The sequence below is a fragment of the Coenobita brevimanus genome, chromosome 53 (genome assembly GCF_032717465.1).
Source record: "Coenobita brevimanus isolate Jiangsu-jjx chromosome 53, ASM3271746v2, whole genome shotgun sequence".
Taxonomy (NCBI): Eukaryota; Metazoa; Arthropoda; class Malacostraca; order Decapoda; family Coenobitidae; genus Coenobita; species Coenobita brevimanus.
The window spans coordinates 35,027,728-35,042,889 of NC_137006.1; positions in this window are offsets into that span (position 1 = coordinate 35,027,728).

The window sequence follows — 15,162 nt, forward strand, 5'->3', positions numbered from 1 at the left end:
GATCATAGGGCAACATCGGCTGAACATAATTTTTGTTTTGATCTAACTTTATGGAAATGTTAAGGGCAAGGCAAGAGTAAGTGATTACTTTTAGAACATTCAGTCAAAGGTCAAAGTCACTATGGCAAGGTCAAAGTTCAATCGTCGTGTGTGCATATTAACGAAATCACTCAATTTTTATCAGTTTTCAACCTAACTTGATGGCCATTTTAGTGCCACTGAGATAGTATTTTTGTATAAATTTTTTTGGGTGATTAAAAAAAAGAAATGAAACATCAGGTGACTTCTCATAGGGTATCCAGCATTGTACTAGTTAACCCATATTGTTCGTTGTTGATTAGGTTATCCGACCTGAACTGCAGTTTGTGTTTCATAGGCTTCTTTCATCCTGCTACACTTTTCTGACCATTTTCCTGTTGCTAATCCCCTGTACTCATTTCACCTCTCATCTCATACCTCCACACGGATTTTTTTTTTCTTTTTAGCTTAAAATAGCGGCGGTTTCAGAACAATGTTGGGTGAGTATGAGACTGTAAAGGAAGCTAGGTAAAAGAAGAACTGTACCTTGAGATTGGGTATGGACAGAGGAAGTGAGAAATTTGGTATGACATTTTGTGTTTTTGTTATTACTGGATTTCTGTCCATGAAACTGCTTTGTGCTTGCTCTCAGGAATCATTCGTCTGTTTCAGTGTTGTGCTAAATATTACTGCAATGGATATTCAAGATCCGAACATTGTAAGTTTGATATGAAAATATCTAAATGGTTCAATGCACAATGCTGTCGTATCCAAATTTATTGTAGCAAAATTGGTCTTATTTGCTCCCCCAGTTATGGAGACGGTGGCTTCTGCCTATTGCTGTATTACTTATTGTGTGACGCAGCTCAAACACTGCCTTATTTACAGCTTATTTAAGAACGATGTATAACAGTTAAGGTAATCGAGAGCTTTCATCGTTGACCATCTAGAATTCTTCCACAATACAATAAAATAATTTGGGGTTAGTCAGAATAAAAAGAAAATGCTTGGCCACTATAGGAGCGTCCACCTAAATTAATAAGTGAGCGAGTCAGCATATCGCTAAGATTACGTATGTTCGTGTGGTTAGTAGGCGTACTATGAATCAACAAGCGAAACTTAACCCTTCAGTATACAAGCTACTGTAATGGTGAAGTATCTTTCAGCAGTCCCCATCCTCCCTCTCTCCCTTACCTTTAACTGCGTTAGTGTGAACGTCTTTGGTCCGTGCTCTCGACAATTAAGGAAGCTCCCTGGCATCTCATCCTTAGCAATTTGTTTTTGGATACGACTAGTTATTACAAGTTTGTATTTTATTGATGCTCAGTATGATGGTAAGTGAATAAATTTAAATGGCAAACGATGGTAGTAAGAAGTAATAAGAAAATAAATCGCTTTGGAACAGGTGTTGGTGTGCTTCCTAAATCGACAAGAATACGAGTTCTGTATGCTTACATGTCAGCCTGTGTGTACTTCCATTGTTAACAGAACAAAATGGTTATAGGAGTGAGGGTGCATGGCTTGAAGGGGTAATGTTTTTCATGGAGTACCTGTACAGTCATTGTCGGAACTTATCCCTTATCCAAAAGCAGTAGAAAATGTCAGTGTTCATTGGAAACCCTGAATGAATTCTTATCTTTTATTCTTCGATAACGAATTGGTAACAGATTTCTTCCAGATGTTGTTCATAGCTGGGTAAAAGCAAGTATCGAACTATTGACAGTGTTCACTAAGACTGTGGGAACATTTAAGCAAGACGTAGAGTATAAGGGAATCAAAAGGGGAAAGAATATGTGCTCACAGAACTGATATGGTAACTGGTAGAAGGAGACGGAAAGCCTTCAAGGCGCCTTCATGACTGTACCTTCTAACCATTCAACTGTGTGATATTCCCAAGCTTTACCAAACTCCAATTAAAAGTTGTTCTTCCTATTGGTTCGCACCATAATTGTCCCGTGTTAAAACCTCGAATACACGTTGACAAGACAAGACTAAGACTACAGTATGTTTCTGCACATTGGGCAAAGAAAATGTCCATGCAAAATTGTTCTCGGCTTTGCTGGTCAATGCAGATTCCATGAAGATTATGGTTTGACACCTTGACTGGAAGCAAAATTTCGGGATATTTTCAACTTTCTTTTTCTTTCTTCCAAGAAATGTGGAAAATGTTAAGAACATATGGAGTAAAGGGGAAGTTACTGAATGCCGTGAAGAATATGTATGAGGGCGTTGAGGCTGCAGTGCGTATGAATACTGAACTGAGTGAATTTTCTGTCTGAATGTTGTTTGAAACAGGGATGTGTCATGTCCCCGTGGTTGTTCAGTCAGTATATGGATTGAGTCATAAAAGGGGTACAAGTTAGGGCAGTGGATGTTGGAGCGGCCCTAATGAGAGACGGCAGCGTTTGGAAACTTCCTGTACTGTTGTTTGTAGATGATACTGCATTGTTAAGTGAAGATGGGGGGGAACTGCAAGGCTTACTAAATGAGTTTGGGAGAGTGTGCATGAAACGGAATCTAAAGCTGAATGTAGGGATGAGTAACGTTATGGTCTTCGATAGAAATAAAGCCACTGAATGTATAGTGAGGTTGGATGATGAGAAAATGGAAAATGTGAGTGCATTTAAGTACTTGGGTAGTGTGATGAATAAGGATGGAAGTTTGCAAGATGATGTGCTTGAAAGCGTGCAACAAGGAAGGAAGGTTGCTGATTCTTTGAAAGCAGTGATAAGAAATAGGGAAGTGAGCATGGAAGTAAAAGAAAGTCGCTGCATGATAGTATTGTGGTACCAACTCTAACATATGGAAGTTTTTTTTTTTTTTTTTTTTTTTTATGTGTCCGACTCTGGGCATAGGCTTCACAGCCTGCTATCAAGGCCCAGCAGTCCTCCTACATGCCATACACCTCTACATGTCACCACTTCGGCGCTAAACTTAGACCTTGTTAGAAAGACACAAGTCAAGAGTGAGAGCAATGGAAATGAGTTCTTTGAGAGGACCATGTGGAGTTACATGGAGAGACACACTAACAAATGAAGAAGTGAAGGAGAAAAAAGAAACACCGATGTGGGACTAAGTGTGTATTGACGCTTCGCCTCACGGCTTCCTCGGGAATACAATTGCTGAATATACACTTGTCAACAAAAAGTTAAAAAAGTGAAGAAGAGTTGTGATGTGGATGTGATAGAAAGCGTCATGATAAATACACTGAAGTGGTTTGACCATGTGAAGAAGATGGAAAGCGAGAGACTAACGAGGAGAGTATATGTGTGTAAGGTGGAGGGGGGGAGAGGGAGGGAGAGGCCGAGGATGAGATGGAGGGATGGAGTGGAGAGGCATATGAGAGAGGGGGATGTGAACTGGGGAGAGGACAGTGAAATGGTGGGGGACAGGGCGGTATGGAAGCGATTTGTTTTAGGCCACCCCTTACGGAATTGAGGCGTCTGACAATAGATAGATAGATAGATAGATTTTATTTTTTTTTGGGGGGGATCGATTTCAACTGCATAACACATTAACCCAAAGCTTCGGACACGTCTCATGTGACCTTGGTAGGGAGGAAAGAGTCGCCGATTGTTCAGTTTTATTTCACATATGCCTTTATGAGGTATTAGACTATGGTGCAAAATATATGAAAATAATTGCATCTAGGGTGCATTTGTGTGATTTTAATGCATCACCCGCGTCTTTGAAAATGGCCCATGAAAATGTCAGACGCTGGTGACTCATTGGAATCATTTAAAAGTATTCACTATATCCAAAGTCATATTACCCCAGGATTTCAAATATTGTTCGGTTTCTACCACACTTCCTGTGCCTTCATGTCATGTTTCCTTTCTAGTCATTATCAAGTTCCAGTTGCAGTTTACTTCCTTTCGTCCCTCGCCAGTGATTTTCCGAATAGGTAGGCCTAATAAGATGCTAATAATTCCAACCTTCATTTTGCCACCCACTTTTCGGTGTCCATCACAATTTTCACTATAAAATCACGGTATAAGGAAATGGAACAACGTTCTTGCTGCAGATGTGTCTATTATAACTGACTGGGTCAAAGAAATCCTAACCTTGGTGCTAAAAGCACATAGTTCATCATCTCTCAACTCGGGACTAGCATTTGTACAATCCCAGCACCGTTAGTAACTCACAACTCTGTTCTTCATCATCTTTTACTCTACTTGCCTGATATATTTTTCATAATGTTGTTGTTTCCTTAAAGAAAGAAAGAAATAAAAAAACATTTTCCCAGATGTACAAAATGCTGCATTTATTCTGTGAATTCTTTAATCCCAAGCAGTTCCTGACTTTGCACAGAGGTTTTCTTCGCCTCAGTGTGGATACAAATGTGATGGTGATCAACAAACACAGTGTTTCTAAACAGGATAAAGTCAAGTTTTTCTCTCTCTCTCTCTCTCTCTCTCTCTCTCTCTCTCTCTCTCTCTCTCTCTCTCTCTCTCCCTCATCGGCTCTTCTCTCACTGACTATCTTCACCGCTCTCTCCTCGCCGCATTGTTAAATTGCCTTGTTTTTGCTATTACTGAACTCACAGCTCTTCTAAACTTTCTGCCTGCATTCCACTTCCTATATAGCAAGGATTCAGTATTCATCTACGTACAGACTCGCATCAATTTTGTGTTATCTGTCTAATGCAGGATTTAACTAGTACTTTGTCTTTCATGCACACATTTGGGCAACTCTGGAACTGTCTTACTTAGTCTTTCCCATTGTCTATGAAATCCAGTCTTCTGTACGCACGGTATCCTGTGATCCCAATATGTATGGAACTAAATATAGCTTTCTCTCTTTACAGTTGGCTTTGGAAGGACAAAATTTTCTGGTTCTCATCCTTAGCTTTTTTCTCTTTGAACTGGGAGGAAAAGGTAATCTCTTAATCTGTTGTATTTGCTGTCAGTGAGTGTATCTTCGACTGAAAAAAAAAAAAAAAAAAAAATGAAGGACTGTTCTTTTTTATAACGTTTCCAGTCTTCTGTATTTATTCTGTCAAGGATTCTAAACTTGTGATACTACAGCTATCTTCATTTATACATGGTCATGCACATCGACCAACCCCAAAATTGCAAAACTATTCACACCATTGTCGCCCACATTTCACTAACAAAGCCGTCACAGGAACATTGTAAAAATACACCCGATAAAGACACTATTTTTTACAAAACTGGAGTGACAGCTATTGGATCCACGATGTTTGCTTCTGAAAGTTAGTTAAAAATATTTCTTAGGGTTGGGAGTCTTATTACATACATACCTGCACAGACAGACAAACTGGCAGTTACGTGCATCAGTACGAGGTGCTACCCAAAAGTTCCCGAAACTGGACTAAAGAAGGAAAATAAACTTACATCAAATCTTAATCACCACCATCCCCTTCAAAGTAGTTTCCTTGGAAGTTCAGGCATCTATCCCAGTGTTATTCCCACGATCGGAACGCGTTCTGAATGTCCTTGAGCATCAGCTTTTTCGGGACCTTCCGCGATTTTCTCGTGGTGTCGTGGTGACAACTATTATTCCTTTCGGCTGGATTTTCATCTTCTGAAAGAGGGAAAAAATTACAGGGAGCCAAGCCTGGTGAATACGGAGGGTGGTGGACAACTTGCATGTTTCTGGATGCCAATAACTGCCGAACAACAAGGGCAGTGTGCCTGGGTGCATTGTCATGATGAAACACCCATTTGCTTGTTCGCCTCTTGTCTGGATGTTTTTGCCTCACATTGCCAGACAAAATGCTCTGGCAAGTTCCATACGATAGGCTAACAATGTTACAAACATCGTGGATTGTTACAAACATCGTGGAGTGTCCTGTGACCTTTGAGTATGATTGCACGAACTTTGTTCGCATTGTCAGGAGCTGCACTTGTGGAAGGGAGACCAGAGTGTGTATCTCCATCTGTTGACTTTCATCCGTTTTTAAAATGCTTAAACCAGGGGTTCTTAACCTGGGGTCCGTGAAGGTCAGAATAATTGAGAACAATTTCGTGATGCCGTTTGGCATCATTAACTGAAAAAAAAAAAAAAAAAAATTGAGACATCTTGAAGAATTCTGGTGCTCATTGACACAACCCTACCCCCGTATGGCAAAGCGAGCTATGGGTGCTGTGATTCCGTTTGCTACTACATACCGTTGCGAGTCAGGGTTTTCAGCGTTTGTTTCTATCAAAACGAAAAGTCGAAATCAGCTGGATGTCAACGATGACATGCGTGTTTCCTTGACAAAGACCACTCCACAAATTCATCTTCTTATTCAAGCCAAACAACAACCCTGTCACTGAAATGAACTTTTGAGCAGAATTAATGTTTTGTTTTGTTTAATTTGCACAAGTTGGATGTATTTCATTTTTTCATCGAGTGGCCATTAGCTTTTCCATGAAAGAGTGGGACACAGTTTTTTGTAAAGACAGTTTTATACTTTGTGTATGTCATACACTGCGTGAGGTAGTTTTCAATAAAATACATTCATTGCATCCAAAATGCTGTGTTTGTGCTTATGTGCATTTTTTTAGGGAAGGGGTTCATAGCTTTCACTAGATTCGCGAAGCAGTCCGTGACTCAAAAAAGTTAAAAACCACTGGGTTAAACCATTTGTAGGTTTGTGTAACCCCCAAAGCATTGTCACCAAATGCTTGTTTTTACATTTTATGAGTTTCTGCCGCATTCTACCAGAGCTTCACACAGATCTAGATGCATACAAGTTGCTGTCTCACATCCTCCATTCTTTAGGTCACAAAATTTGTAAACTAACCCAAACACGATGATAAAAACACACACGCTTGCAGCAAATTCATCCATCCTGCACATCGCCACTTGACACACTGCTACCTAGCATCCACACACCATATGACAACCGGTTTCCAGGCTGCTTTTAATTTTCGGGAACTTTGGGGTATCATAGTCGTACATAGATATTTACATTACTTAGTACCAGTGGTGCAAGATGCCTATGGTTCTTCAAAATCTGTTGGAAAACTTTGCCCTCAGCATTGTGTCCATGAACTATATCATTCTATTTGTCATTAAACATTCTTTTACTTGTGCACACTGGGAACAAACGTATCAAAACTGTTCAGCCCCACTCCACAGCAGAGGACTCAAGGCTGTCACATCCTGACTAATAGCTGGTTTGGGTTCTGTCATGCCTAGTTGACAGTTCACCGTTCTGCAAAATCTTGTGAACCTATTTAAAGAAAAAAATGTGTTGGCTCCCAGGGCATGCCCCATGCTCCAGATGGAGTTCTTCTTCTGTCTAAAATTTCGTTTTACTAGCATTAAAAAATGGGCCTTCCCAGAAGTGATCGCAAACAACAAGGGCCACCCCCTTCCTGGGTGCCGGTTTTCATGGATCCTATCCTATATAATACCTGCTCATGGTGGAGGAGTACCACTGTGCAAAGTTCCACTTTCCTATGTAAAATGTTGGACGCGAATCCTGCCATTGACGATAACCACGAGCTGCTTTCCCACTGAGGGGGGGGGGCTCCCACTGAAGATGCCACTGCATCTAAATCCTGGTACTGGTGGAAGTCTACGACATCTGGCTTTGATCAGTACCCCAGAACGGGTGACTCTCGGGATACCATCCTTCTTAATAGCTGTTCCTTGTGGAGGTTTGCCACCATGCAAAATAAAAATTTTCCTAGCCACTCTGTTATGCTCTTGGTTTTCAGAAAACTGATTCTGTCACAACAAATTCCTGCACCTCCACGTCCTCCTCTTCAGTATCCTCCTCTCTGGAAAAAAAAAAAAAAAAAAGCCACGTGTTACCTACTCCTGTTGAATCCTTTGGAGTGGGCGAAAAAGTATCATCATGGGAGGGGGAGGAGTATGAGCTGCATATTAAACAACTCACCTGTACCAGTAGGGTTGGTAAACATAAATGTGTGTGATGTGCAGAATACTGAACTGAAAAATTAAATGATATAGCAAAGGTACATAAATTTAATCTTGTATTGAATATGAGCTGGAGCTCCCATTTCATCAGCCTTTAGGACTAGTTTCTGACCATCCTCCTTTGCTGAACTTTTCCAGTGTTTCAGTAACACTGAAAGTAGGTCAGCATGCTCTGCAACACAAGTTCTGCTAACTGTCAACACCAAACTACATGCACATTACAATTACACTTCCTATTCAGAATTTTACAAGAAATGGCATTCCATTATCAAGCATTGGAGTCCCCGGGGGGGTGGATATCAAAGCTCCCACCATCTTTCCTTCTCTCAGTGACGACCAAGCGAGATGCCTGGAACCACTGTCTGACTCACTTCTTCATTTCTGCAACATTAGCGGATTTTCCTCTAATTTTCTTCCTGTTGAAAGCCACCTTTCCTTCTCTAAACATCACCATCTCTTCTTCACTGAGACTCAGCTGTCTGTTGCTGCTGTGTATATGAACGGGTACACAACAACATCTCTTGCTCTTGTGTTTCTGTATTTGAATCTTTTGAATCTTCTATTATCTGGCTTCAGCTATCCTGACATCCTCAAACTAAATATATTTGTGCTGTTTACTTATCCCCAAATTCTACTGACTATGAAAAATTCTTTGACTATCTTACTTCTAAGATGGAACACATCCTATCAATTTATCATTTCTCCGAAATCTCCAATCTGGGTGATTTCAATGTTCACCACCACTTTCGGTTCTTCTCTCGTTTCACTGTTCCACCTGGTTAACAAGCCTACATCTTTTCAATCCATAATGAACTAGAGCAGCTTGTACAGCACCCGACCCGTATCCCCGACCGCCTTGGAGTGAGTTCTAGCAAACTTGACCTCTTCCTTACATCTAATCCTTCTGCTTACACTGGTAATCTTTTCTCTCCATTGGGCTCCTCTGATCACAACCTTATCACCTCAACCTGTCCCATCGCTCCAGTAACGCCATTGGACCCCTCCCAAGAAGCGACGGCCATGGCACCATGGAGCTGCTAATTGAGAGGCCCTCCGGCAGTATTTCTCTGATTTTCCCAGGGAAGATTGTTTCCATGGTGAAAGCCATCTGGGTATGCCTGGCACAATACAGAGGTTATTCTCTCGTGCATGTAAAAATACATTCCTTTCTCATATCCTGTGACTAATACAAAAAAAAAAGTTTAATAATGCTTGTTCTAATGATGTCCACAACAAGGAGGTCTACTAAAGGCACCAAAGCCAACCCACCCATATATATCATCTCTTTTATGTTTCTGTCCCGAATCAAACTAAGTCTGTTCTTCGCTCTGCTAAAAATAATTCCATTCTACTAAATGCTCAAGGTTGACAATAAAATGTCGTCAAATGATGTTTCTTTCTGCCATCCCTGGCCTCAGTACTAACGAGGCATAGGAGCCTGATGGGGTTCCTCCTGTTGTCCTCGAGAATTGTGCTTCTGTGATTACCCTCTGCCTATGTAAACTATTTCGCCTTTGTCTGTCAACTTGTACCTTTCCTTCTCACTGGAAATTGCCTCTCATTCAGGGTGTCCCCCCCCAAAAAAAAAAAAAAAGGTGACCATTCCCAGCCCTCTAACCAGTGCCCAGTTGCTTTAACATCCTGTATTTCAAAAGTTTTCGAGTCTGTTCTTAACAAAAAATAATTTAAAGCATCTTTCATCTCACAACCTTTCTTCTGCTTGTTAGTATAGGTTCAGCCAGGGATGCTCCACTAGCAATTTTCTCACCTACCTTTCAGATTCCTGGTCATCCTTCTCTCAGGTCTATGGGGAAACCTTTGCCATTGCACCACACATCATGATGGCTTTCGATCGAGTCTGGCATATATCTTTAATTTCCAAACTGCCCTCTTATTGTTACTCTCTTTCTATCTGTGCCTTCGTTTATAGCTTCTTTCCTAGCCGTTCCGTAGCTGCTTTAGTAGATGTCCACCGTTCTTCTCTTAGAACTATCGATAATGGTGCTTCTTAGGCCTCTGTTCTGTCAATAACTCTCTTCCTTCAATTGATCAGTGATCTTCAGAGGAGTACATCTTACGTTATCCATTCATATGCTGATGACTTCACCCTTCACCTTTCCATTTGCTTCCCGCAAAGTCTATCTCAGCAGTTATGTCAACAGACAGGCGATGAGACCTTGGTGCACCTAATGTCCGACTTAGTTCATATCTCTGATTGGGTAAAAGTAATCTTGTTCCTTTTAATGAGATAAAAACTCAGTTCTTACATCTTTCAACACAACAAAATCTTCCACAGCTGTGTCCTCAAATTTTTAATATCCAACTCAATCCCTTATTATCTATAAAAATACTTAGGGTTTCATTCTCTTGGGATTTGCCTTAGAATGATCATATTACCTGTCTGGTAAAACCTGCTAAGCCGACTTCATGCCTTCTTTACCCCTGCACAGTTGACTTTTTACACGGGAATTAATCACCCCTGAACAGAGTACAACTCTTCTGTGTGGGGAGGCTCTCCACATACAGCTCTTCTTAACGAAGTGGATCCAAAGGCTTTTCGGCTCATTAACCCGCCCCGTCCCGTCGACATATGGGTACGTTGCAACATTTTGCATTTGCCAGTCCCGACGACGTACTGGTACATCGTGCAATTGCAAGGTCCCTAACTTGCACAATTTTCAAATATTTGCGCATGATTTTATGTACGTATACACAGGACACCTTCCTCTATTCCTCTACAAGATGCCAAGCAGGGACAATGCCTTACACTGCATAACCTCCCCCCTCCCCCCCTCACGCCATAGTCTCAGCAATTCACCTGTTACCAGTGACCTGGCCAGTAAACACATTCAGGGCCAGAGTGATTCCCCAATCGATGACAATGTGGAGGACAAAGTTTACATAGCAATAGAGGAAGAAACGGTCAGAAATAATGATCAGGTAATGTGGCAAAAGAAGGTCAGGTATGGTGATGTGTTAGTGAGTGAAACAATGCTTATAACGCCTATATTACTGTTTGAAAACCAATATACTCTCGTACTACATATAAATTCGTACCAAGTAAATAAATAAATACCGTTTATGAGTGGTGTGAAATAGTTACCCTCCCATAGAACTCGTTTTCTTTGGTGCCAGCCTCTTAGAAAACCCTGTCAGGTAAGGAGGTACTGGTGCCTGGATCGAGTATTTTAAACCTCAGGTGAGCGATTTCTCTATGAATTTTCGATGTTTCTCACCAAAAGTGGAGGTTTTAGCCAAAAAAAAAAAAATTGAAAATACCTCAGGATTGGAGGGTGTCAGAGGTGCGAAATAGCTTGGGACGTGATGGGTTAAATCTCCTTCTCTTACTGACTCCTGTCAACCTTTGTCTCTTTACCGCACTGTTGCATCTTTATCTCTTTTCTATCGCTACTTCAATAGTCACTGAAGTGAACTGTCTGCTTGCATCCCTCCACCACTATGACTGGCGCATAACACCCATCTAGCATCAAACTCTCATCCCTTTTCTGTCCAACTCTCTAATGCAAGAGTTAACCATTACTCCCAGTCTTTCATGTATGCAACAGGTCAACAGTGGAACTATTTCTACTTGTTTGTATTTTCTACTGCGTATGATTCCACTCTTTCAAACACTATTTGTCCTGGCATCTCAAAATGAGCAGATCTTGAATATGGCTTCCTGTTGTCATGTTTTATGTTTTTTAATGGAGGAAATAATCATGCAGGCTGCTTGCCATTGGTACCTTCTCTTTGAAATATATATATATATATATATATATATATATATATATATATATATATATATATATATATATATATATATATATATATATATACTGTATATATATGTGAGGCAGTAGGTGAGAATGAGAGGGCAAAAGAATGAGTGTGTATTGCTGTGAGTAACAGATGGAAGGAGAATATGAGAGAGTATGGATCAGCTGGCTCAAGGATTGTGTGGGTAAGATTGATAGTTGGACTACAAATGTGGGTGATTGTGTGCGTGTATGCGCCAACTCAAGATCGTGCAAACAGAGTGAGAGAAGGGTTCTGGACAAATGTGGAAGTGTGCATGGAAAGTTTGAAAGGAATGAGAGAGTGTTTTTGATTGGAAATATGAATGGAAAAGTACGGAATGGGAAGGTGGATGGAGTAGTTGGTGAGTGGGGTGTGCCTGCAGAGATGGATGAGAATGACAGTGCTTTGGTGGACATTTGTTCCGGGAGGGGGTTGGTGATAGCTAATTCCCTCTTCAGGCACAAAATGATCCACAGGTATATGTGGTGAGTGATGAGAAGGGTGGGTGATGAACTGAATGAGTGGAAGAGTATATAGAGGTTAGGGGAGTGCAGAAACAGAAGAAGGGAAGGACAGGAAGAAATAGTACATAGAAGGAGGGTGGAAAAGTTACAAGAGGATAGAAAAAAGGCAGAATATAAGAGGGAAGTGGAGAAGCGACTGGGTAAATATAGACTTGGGCAGATGGGGAAGTGGAAGGTGTGTGCAAGAAATTCACAGAAGAAATCTGTGCAGCATGTGAGATGGGGTAAAGAGAAGACGAAAGGGGGTGCAGGGAACAGCATGGTGGACTGAAGAGGTGAGAGAGGCTGTGGCACAAAAGAAGAAAGTATATAATGAGTGGATGAGAAACAGGGGCGTGGAAAAAGATGAGAGACGGAAGAGAGAGTCATATGTAGAAAGGAAGAGAGAGGTGAAAAGATTAGAAAGACAGAGTAAAAAGAGAGTGGACAAGGAATTTGGAAGGAAGTTGAGTGTAAATTGGAGGGAATATAAGAAAATGTACTGGAAAGAAGTAGAGAAACTTAAACAGGGTGCCACGGAGTTAGCTGGTGAGTAAAAGACAAAAATGGTAGATTACTAGTGGACAAGGGAGAAAAAGTGAGCACATGGAGAGAACACTTTAAGGAATTGTTGAACACAGAGAATGAAAGTAATGCAAGTATAAGTGGCTGGGGAATGGTTGGGAGAAGGAGGGAGGTGAGAAGACAGGAAGAAATAAGTAGGATGGAAGTTGTGGAAGCAATGAAGAAAGTTAAAACGGGGAAAGCCCCAGGAATTGATGGAGTATGTGGTGAAATGCTGAAGCATGGGGGAGAGATAGTAGTAGAATGGATGTGGAAGATGTGCAGATCGACCTGGCAGGAAGGTAGACTCCCGGAGGATTGAAAGTCAGGTATTATTATTCCCCTGTACAAAGGAAAAGGGGAAAAAGAAGTGTGTGGTAATCATAGGGGTGTAATAGGAAAATTATATGGTAGGATACTTATTGACAGAGTTAGGAAAATAACAGGAATTAGTTGGAGAAGAACAGGGAAGTTTTAGGAAGGGAATAGGTTGTGTGGATCAGATATTCATTCTTAGAACTTTAGTGGAAAAGTTTCTAGAGAAGGGAAAGAAGTTGTATGCAGCCTTCATGATTTGGAGAAAGCATATGACAGGGTGGATAGACAAGGATTATGGAAGTATTAAGAATATATGGAGTAGATGGGAAGTTGTTGAAAGCCGTGAAGAGTATGTATGAGGGTGCTAAGGCTGCAGTGCGTGTGGATAGTGAACTGAGTGAATTTTTCTGTCTGAAGGTTGGATTGAAACAAGGATGTGTAATGCCTCCATGGTTGTTCAATATGTATATGGATGGGGTTAAAATAGAGATACAAGGTAGGACAGTGGATGTTGGAGCTGCCTTAGTGAGAGACGGCAGTGTTTGGAAACTACCTGTACTATTGTTTGCAGATGATACCGTGTTGTTAAGTGAAGCCGAAGGGGAACTGCAAGGCCTGGTGGTTGAGTTTGGGAGAGTTTGTAAGAAACGGAATTTAATGTGAATTTAGGGAAGAGTAAAGTCATGGTCTTGGAGAAAAATAAAGTCAGTGAATGTACAGTGAGGCTGGATGAGGAGGAAATGGAAAATGTGAGCGCATTTAAGTAATGTGATGAGTAAGGATGGAAGGTTAGAGGGTGAAGTGCTTGAAAGGGTGCAACAAGGAAGAAAGGTTGCTGGTTCCTTGAAAGCAATGATAAGAAACAGGGAAGTGAGCATGGAAGTGAAAAAGCTACAACATGAAAGTATTGTGATACCAACTCTAACGTATGGAAGTGAAGCTTGGACCATGTTGGAGAGACATAAGTCAAGAGTGAGAGCAGTGGAAATGAGCTATTTGAGAGGAGCATAAGGGGTCACATGGAGAGACAGACTGACAAATGAGGAAGTGAAGGAGCATTGTGGTGTGGATGTGGATGTGATAGGAAGCATTAGGAGAAACACACTGGGATGGTTTGGACATGTGGAGAGGATGGAGAGCGAGAAACTGACGAGCAGAGTTTATTGAGTGAGGTGGAGGTGGGGACTGGGGAGAGGGAGGGGGAGGATAAGGATGAGATGGAGGGATGGAGGGGAAAGGTATATGACAGAGGGGTGTGTGAGCTGGGAGCAGGGCAATAAAATGGCGGGGGACAGGGCGACATGGAGGCGATTTGTTTGTGGCCACCCCTTACGGGGGTGACAAGCCAAATGGTTTCCTGAACACCAGGAAACCATTTAATACGTTTGGTGGTAACCATATAATCAAATTTTGGCGCCTGGTGGTTTAGTGGATAATTATTGCACTCCAATCGGATTGAGCCGGTTGGGGTTGATTGCTCATGTAATACCACTCAGGGATGAGTGAGGCTGTTCAGTCTCATCTTAAATGTCGGGACCAACTGCCTAGCCCCGGGCTCCTACGCTCCTCAGGGGGCAGTGTAGGATTGGATGATGGATGGATGGATATATATTTTTTTTTTATACGAGGAAGAAGGAACCAAAGGCCATGAGCCCGCAATAAGAGTTCCCTCCAAGAGAAAAACAAAATACAAGAGAGAGCCAAATTCAAGATCCATTCATTTCGAGATGCCTGGACACACTGCGTTTGAAAGACTGGAGATCATAGGCAGCAGGAAATACAGACAGAGGGAGACAGTTCCAGAGTTGACCTGTTGCATAAATGAAGGACTGGGAGTAACGGTTAACTCTTGCATTAGAGAGTTGGACAGAAAAGAGATGAGAGTTTGCTGCTAGGCGGGTGCTACGCGCCGGTCGTAGAGGTGGAGGAATGCATGCAGACAGTTCAGAGGAGCAGTGACCATTAAAGTAGCGATAGAATATATATATATATATATATATATATATATATATATATATATATATATATATATATATATATATATATATATGTATATATATAT